We start from the raw sequence: 8,902 nt of genomic DNA, 5'->3' as shown, positions 1-8,902 counted from the left end.
AATTAACAAAGAGAAGAACATGATAACTTTGGTAACAGAGATGTAACTCCTCCAGGGGTTTGAAATATGGCAAGTCATTTTTTCTTAGTGTTATGACAGTATTTTATGGCTTGTGTAATTTTGTTGTTTCAAAATGTATTGATACATCCAGAATAAAAATACGACCATGGTGTCAATTATTATTGCACTCGCCAGTGAAAATACGGTTAAAAATGATGGGGATATAAGCTTAAGCAGAAAATAAACACCCAGTTTGGAAAATGTATGGGGCCAGTTGTATACATTTCATGTGTCTTGGAATTTATGACCTTTTCTCCTAATTACGCAAACAGAACTAGAGTGATGGTCAACAGGTGCAGGGAGTCATTCATTGAACTTTAAAGCTCTTTGGTGATTATCTGAATGTTTGTGAACTTGCAAGGAGAAATTCTGAATCTTGTGAACTAATTAACTCCTAAAAGAAAGGTATACAATCATGGGACTTAGAGCCTGTTTTTGGGTCTCGCTCCACTCCCTTCTGGTGTCTGTGCCAGAAGCTGTCTCTTCTGGTGTCTGTGCCAGAAGCTGTTTGTACTCTCTTCTTAATAAACTGTTACTCTGCGACTTAAACCTGAGCGACGGCTTTTTATTGATCCCGAGGAGAAATTCTTCTCTTCTGGAGCTCACGAATCCGCTCCCCTAGATGGATTTCACTTGCATCATTTTGGGGGCTCGTCTGGAATTGATGACAAGGTAAGGCTGCTCGTGTTTTTCTAACTTCTATCTCTTTTTTCTGCTTGCTACGGAGTGCATGTTTGAGAGAGTGAGACGTCTGATTGAGGACGGAGTGAGCGCGGAGTCCTGATCTGGGGTTCCGTGAGTGACCTCATATGGCTAAGGGCAGCCTGAAAGGGATCCTATGGGGGCTTATACTGAACCTGCCAATGCTAAGAGGCACTCTAAGTTCCCGCGAGGGCTGCGGCCAGAGATGGATGAAGGGTTTGAACGTCTTAGACGTTCACTTTCTGTTTCCATCTTTCTGTTTCCCTAGCCTTTTTTTTTTTTATTGGAATAAATTGCATTACACTCTTGTACCAGTTTTTGAGGTACACCAAGGTCAATCATCTGTATTTATACACATTTCCCCATATTCCCTCCCTCCCTCGACTTCCCCCCCCCCCCACCCCGTCCCAGTCCTCTAAGGCATCATCCGTCCTCGAGTTGAACTCCCTTTGTTATACAGCAACTTCCCACTGGCTATCTATTTTACAGTTGGTAGTATATATATGTCTATGCTACTCTCTCACTTCATCTCCACTTGCCCTTCACCTCCCGCCCCCCCAAACCTCGAGTTCTCCAGTCCATTCTCTTCCTCTGCATCCTTGTTCTTATCTTGTCAGTGAGTTCATCAGAACCATTTTTAGGTTCCGTATATATGAGTTAGCATACAATATTTGTCTTTCTCTTTCTGACTTACTTCACTCTGTATGACAGACTCTAGGTCTATCCACCTCATTACATATAGCTCCATCTCATTCCTTTTTATAGCTGAGTAATATTCCATTGTATATGTATGCCACATCTTCTTTACCCATTCACTTGCTGATGGGCATTTAGGTTGTTTCCATGTCCTGGCTATTGTAAATAGTGCTGCAATAAACATTATGGTACAAGTTGCTTTTGGGATTATGGTTTTCTTTGGGTATATGCCCAGTAGTGGGATGACTGGATCATATGGTAGTTCTATTTGTAGCTTTTTAAGGAACCTCCAAACTGTTTTCCATAGTGGCTGTACCAACTTACATTCCCACCAACAGTGAAGAAGAGTTCCCTTTTCTTCACACCCTCTCCAACATTTGTTGTTTCCAGATTTTGTGATGATGGCCATTCTGATCTGTATGCAGAAAACTATAAGACACTGATGAAAGAAATCAAAGACGATACAAACAGATGGTGGGACATACCATGTTCCTAGATTGGAAGAATCAACATAGTGAAAATGACTGTAATACCCAAAGCAATTTACAGATTCAATGCAATCCTGATCAAATTACCAAAGGCATTTTTCACAGAACTAGAACAAGACATCTTACGATTTGTATGGGAACACAAAAGACCCCGAATAGCCAAAGCAATCTTGAGAAGGAAAAATGGAGTTGGTGGAATCAGGCTTCCTGACTTCAAACTATACTACAAGGCCATAGTGATCAAAACAGTATGGTACTGGCACAAAAATAGAAAGGAAGATCAATGGAATAGAATAGAGAACTCAGAGGTAAGCCCAAACACATATGGGCACCTTATCTTTGACAAAGGAGGCATGAGTATACAATGGAAAAAAGGCAGCCTCTTCAATAAGTGGTGCTGGGAGAACTGGGCAGCTACATGTAAAAGAATGAAATTATAACACTTCCTAACACCATACACAAAAATAAACTCCAAATGGATTAAAGACCTACATGTAAGGCCAGACACTATAAAACTCCTAGAGGAAAACATAGGCAGAACACTCTATGACATCCATCAAAGCAAGATCCTTTTTGACCCACCTCCTAGAATCATGGAAATAAAATCAAGAATAACAAATGGGACCTAATGAAACAAAAGCTTTTGAACAGCGAAAGAAACCATAAACAAGACAAGAAGGCAACCTTCAGAATGGGAAAAAATAGTTTCCAACGAAACAATGGACAAAGTATTAACTTCCAAAATATACAAGCAGCTCATGCAGCTTCATATCAAAACAGCAAATAACCGAATCCACAAATGGGCGGAAGACCTAAATAGACATTTCTCCAAAGAAGACATACAGATGGCCAACAAACACATGAAAAGATGCTCAACATCACTAATCATCAGAGAAATGCAAGTCAAAGCCACAATGATGGAAACAACAAATGTTGGAGAGGGTGTGAAGAAAAGGGAACTCTCCTGCACTGTTGGTGGGAATGTAAGTTGGTACAGCCACTATGGAAAACAATTTGAAGGTTCCTTAAAAAACTACAAATAGAACTACCATATGATCCAGTCATCCCACTACTGGGCATATACCCAAAGAAAACCATAATCCCAAAAGCAACTTGTACCGTAATGTTTATTGCAGCACTATTTACAATAGCCAGGACATGGAAGCAACCTAAATGCCCATCAACAAATGAATGGATAAAGAAGATGTGGCATACATATACAATGGAATATTACTCAGCTGTAAAAAGGGATGAGATGGAGCTATATGTAATGAGGTGGATAGAACTACAGTCTGTCATACAGAGTGAAGTAAGTCAGAAAGAGAAAGACAAATATTGTATGCTAACTCACATATACGGAATCTAAAAATGGTACTGATGAACTCAGGGACAAGAACAAGGACGCAGATACAGAGAATGGACTGGAGAACTCGAGGTTTGGGAGGGGGCAGGGGGTGAAGGGGAAGCTGAGACGAAGTGAGAGAGTAGCACAGACATATATATACTACCAACTGTAAAATAGATAGTCAGTGGGAAGTTGTTGTATAACAAAGGGAGTCCAAGTCGAGGATGGAAGATGCCTTAGAGGACTGGGGCGGGGAGGGTGGGGGGGACTCGAGGGTGGGGGGAGTCAAGGAAGGGAGGGAATACGGGGATATGTGTATAAAAACAGATGATTGAACCTGGTGTACCCCCCAAAAAAAATAATTAAAAAAACAAAACAAAACAAAAAAAAAAAACAGATGATTGGACTTGGTGTAACCCCCCCAAAAAAAAAAAAAAAATTTAAAAAAAGCCACAATGAGGTATCACCTCACACCGATCAGAATGGCCATCATCCCTAGCCTTTTTGAATCGTTCTTGACAACTTGGGGTCCTCTAAAGACTACTCTCACTTTGAAACTATGTAAGGCTCAGCCTATCTGTTTCCCTTGTTGTTACTGCCTCTTCTTGTTGTGCCCAACTTTGAAGTGACATTTCTGGGGAACAAGGCCTTTGCCTCCCCTCGAAGGGATAGAAATCTCCGTTTAAGTTGCTTCCTAATTCACTGTCAAGAGAAACATGTTAAAGAGTTGGGAGGCACCCTAGCCCAGGCACTGCTCTGCGGCTAGAGATCACACTATCAACGGCTAGCAGCCGAGCTATGCCTAGGAAAGATTGTTCACTTCAATGGCTGTCTTGTGATTTTATGGGTAGAGACCCTTATGACTTGTGTGGACTTTCTCAGAACCCTGAATGGGAGCCCCTTCATATGGGCAGATTGGAAATGCAATGGACTTCTTCCCTTGATCTCTCTGGCTGGTAGTGGACCACCTTACACTCTTAAATTATTGTTAAAAAAGCTGCTACAGTATTCTTATTGTTCCATCTGTTGCGTAAGGATGAGTGCCTTTGAAGACCCAGAGGACTTTTCTTTTGGGTTGTCCACACCCCCTGCCCCTGTGGCCATCTCTACACCATTTCTTTTGCTATCATCTAACATGGTGTGGAAATCCCAGCGTACGGCATTATGGAATTCAAAACAGGCCGGTAAAAGCATATCTCTTCCACAGAGATTACCACCCTCCATTGTTGTGTCCTAGAAGGAAAACTCAGGTGCTTTCACTTCGGCAGTTAGCATGGGAAGCCTATCGATGGTATGTCAGGCGACGAGGCAATCCTATAAAGGTTTTAATGGTGAGGAACTGGCAACATATCTGGGATGAGGCCAGATCCACTGATGGCTCATCTCCGCCTCCACTTTTTGGTGGAACGAGTGGGCAAGAGGGGCACCTGCGTCAGTAAAGAGTGGGCAGAATAAGTCTGACCAGAGGAGGAGGAAGCCTTTGGTGGAAGTCTGCCTCCATCCACATTTGTGATTGGGAGGGATGCCTCCTGGAAGGGTTGGCACTGGACACCGTATTTTTGTTTTACAGATGGGAGCGTCACAGAGTTCCAGTCCCACCCCTTTGGATTGCATCTTGAAAAACTGGGGCAAGTTTGATCCACAGAGTCTAAAAAAAGGAGTGCCTGATTTTCTTTTGTAATACTGCCTGGCCTCAATACCCTTTGGGGGATGGTGAACGATGGCCCCTGGGAGGAGCACTTAACTATAATTCCATCTTTCAACTTGATTTGTTTTGTAGAAAACAGGGAAAATGTTATGTTATGCTGTTTTTTGCCCTGAGGGATAAAACCGGAGATATGTGCAAAAAGAAATATTATGGTAGTGACCCCCCTTCCCCAATTATCCCCAGCCTGCTCAGACAACATTTTATCAGTCAGTCTGCCTCTATTATTAGGCCCAATTTGAGCACTATTTGGTCTATATTTTAGCTATAAAACTAGGACTACAAAAAGGAAAGATGATTTTTGACACTGATGGCCACAATATTCTTTAGATTCCAGAGAAAATTGGTTAAAATAAAACTTTTTCAAAATTGCAAGACTGGTTCTTTTTACACGTGCAGTTAGAGAAAGCTAGCTTGTTAAAATACTTTTTCCAAAATTCTGACTCTGAGAGAACAAAAATATGCCTAGGAGAAAGCTTGAAGTTAATTCTTATCATGTCCTTGGGATATGAACAGAGCCCACTTTGCCAGAGACTTTGGCCTTGGGTTGCTTAGTGGAACTTCAAGTCAAGAAAAAAAAGAGGCAAAGAGACATTTTAAATCTCAAGCAGAAACTATGAGATCTCTGTCTGTCTGGATATATATGTATGTCTCAGTATGTGTCTTTGTCTATGGATAATATTGGTGAGGTTAATTTGTAAATGAGCTCTACTTAATTGGCCTAAAAGAAAAGTAGGTGCTTACAAATCAAACAATTCTAAATACAAGAGAAATTAAGCTAAATAAATTTCAGGTTCAAGTGAACTGGGAAATATGTAATATTAAATTAATACCTGGTATTAATGTTTGTTGATCTAATGAATACAGACAGGTCTTTAAAGTCATCAACATTAGTATAACACTTTCATTGTGCCTAGGTTTAATATAAGCTATCTGTTATAAATTTGTCAGCAATAATAACTCAATGTGAAGAAACTTTTAAGGAAAGAAAATGCAAATGAGATAAGAGCACTGGGTAAACTTTTTAGGACTAAAACAAGACTCTGAAACATTAATTACTGAACATTGGCTTCCTTTTACAGATAAACAAAGGTTTAGAGCTATTAATGAATGTGTTTGATGCCACACTAAGATATTTTCTATATGAAAGAACATTTTTCAAGAAATTATCACTGGTATTTATGTTCTCCAACCTATAGAATGCTAATGTAAAGGACAGTTCATAATTGCTTACTTCTTAGTTTTCACACGAAATTAAGGGTTTAAGAGATGAAGATTCTAAGTTAAACATGTAACTAAAGCCAATAGAAATAATAAAGGAAACATTTCAGTATATAGTAGGAAAGTAGAATGTATGTTTTCAGTAAAGAAGGTATGCAGAATGGAATTGCATGTTATTAAGGGAAAAGGAAGTAAGTCTGACTTACAGGTGGCTGTTTCTAAATGGGAAAATAAAAGGGTTATGGAAATGAGGAAAGTTTTGTGGAAAGTGGACCACAAAAAGAGTTTTATGCATGGTCAAGACTGACGAGGGTTAAAATAAATTTAATTGAGTAAATGAATTTTAAAAGTGGATGCAAAACTTGAATTTGGCTTTTCTCTTTCTTAAGAGGTCAGAATTGCTTAAAATGTTGAACTGCCTTTGATAACAGATTTTGTTTCTTTACCTTTTACATGATCTGTTCTGCATTTGCTTTTAAAATCTTGTGTTACTTTGGTTAAGTGAATAAGTAGTATTTCACAAAGATCTCTGAAGACTGTGGCACATGTAGATAAAGTTCATTCTGCTTCTACAAAAGTTAACCCCTCATTGTCAGACTTTTGCTATCCTGATGTCCTTAAAGCATGGCAACAGTCCACTCCTAAATCAGGGAATTCAAAATGGGTAAACAATGGCTGTAAAGTAAACAGTCAGGGCTATGGGAAATTCAAGACGGCCTCTTGGATTTTTCTGGCTCCCTGACAAACCTCATTTTTTTATCTGAAGGGTTAAAGTCTTTCCTGGCTGCAGGGCTGATGCCCTCATAATGAAAACTCACTTTTCAGATAGTTCCTTGCTGTTATGTTATTACTGTTACAAGACTTAATTGAGTTATTGAAGGGACACTCTAAGTTTGTTCCTGAAGCCTAACTTCATAAATAATCTTTGGATAAAGATCAGATGCTTCATGATTTACAACCAGGAGATTAACACTAGTCATTCAAATTTAAAGAAACAATTAGACTATGTCAAGGATAATCAGCCTAGTACCACTAAGAAATTTTCTAAATGCCTTATAAACAATGTCAATGTATACAATTTCCCTCAAAGGCAAGGATTGGTACAGAAAAGACTAAGCCAGATAACCTGGGTACATGCTAGGCTACACCTAATGAAAGTTCTTGACTTAAATTCTTACTTATGGCCTTACTAATACTGCTAGCTATATTGTTTTCTATATGGCCTATTTCAAGAAACCATTATTTCTTACATTACCAAATGTGTGACTGAGCTTCTGATAAAATGATGGTGTACAGTCCCATATGAGATCAGTGATCATAATGGTGTAACCCTAGATATGCGAAAAAGCAACAAGAGGGAATATTTCCTGGACCATAAGAGACTATAGTAAGACAGGTGTCCAGAGACTTTTGCTGCAAGAAAGGCCTAGTCCAATAAATAGCACATTAAGTGGTCTGTCAACAAAATCTTTGTCAGGCGTGGGAATGAGCATTCCTAGCACCGTGGGACAAATGGTTATGAAATGCCCCCACAAACCATGGCCATGAAGGGGTCCTGCTGGCTGGAAACTGACACTTGCTGTCCACCTCTGCAAAGATATAATTCAGGAGCCGCTGCAGCTGCTCACCTTCGACAGCCCCTGAAAGGAATTCAGGGTGGAAATCAGAAATAAGGCACCTGTGCTCTGGAAAAAACAAAACTGGCAGAACAAACCTTCAGATAGTTAGATATTTTCAGGTGGAGGATTTTTATGAGCCCAGTTCTTGCATCTTCTCATATCTAGAGAAACATTAAAATCATTAACAATGACAACTGCTTTGCTTTATGTGTTAATTCCACATCAAATATAAATCTAACAACATTTCCAGTATTGCTTGTCTCATTAGTTCTGCAGGGTGATCATTTTACTTCTACTGTCCTTGATGATCGCCTTGTCTCTGCCAGATCAACATTTCAAACGAATACGATCATAGATCACTGGATCATCATGGTGGAAGTCCTTGTTACTTACTGCAATATTCACTGTACTATTCTTATTGTTTGCTCCCTGTATCTTTAACTGTGTGGTACAAATGATGTCAAAGCGACTTGAAGCTTTTCAGCTACAGATGATAGTTGGAGTCCCCTCTGTGGTTCCTCCAACCTTTCCAGGATATTATCTTGGGCCCTTAGATCAGATTTCCCCTGAGGAAGGTGGAAATAATGCCTTGTCCTAATAATGATGCCCCTTTTCAGCTTGAAGAAGCCAGACGACTACGATACCCTAACTCCTGGCAGCATTATTCTACATTATAAGAAGGGGGAAATGAGAGGGATATGATGGGAACAAGATAAACTTAAGCAGAAAAAACACCCAGTTAGGAAAATTTATGGGCCCAGTTGTATACATTTCATGTGTCTCGGAATTTATGACCCTGTCTCGAATTTATGACCCTCTCTCCTAATTATGCAAACAGAACTGGAGTGATGGTCAACAGGTGCAGGGAGTCATTCATTGAACTTTAAAGCTCTTTGGTGATTATCTGAATGTTTGTGAACTTGCAAGGAGAAATTCTGAATCTTGTGAACTAATTAACTCCTGAAAGAAAGGTATATAATCGTAGGATTTATAGCCTGCTTTTGGGTCTCTCTACCCCCTTCTGATGTCTGTGCCAGAAGCTGTTTGTACTCTCTTCTTAATAAAC

This window comes from Hippopotamus amphibius, chromosome 1, assembly GCF_030028045.1.
Source record: "Hippopotamus amphibius kiboko isolate mHipAmp2 chromosome 1, mHipAmp2.hap2, whole genome shotgun sequence".
In the NCBI taxonomy this organism is placed as follows: domain Eukaryota; kingdom Metazoa; phylum Chordata; class Mammalia; order Artiodactyla; family Hippopotamidae; genus Hippopotamus; species Hippopotamus amphibius.
This window is presented reverse-complemented; position numbering follows the sequence as displayed.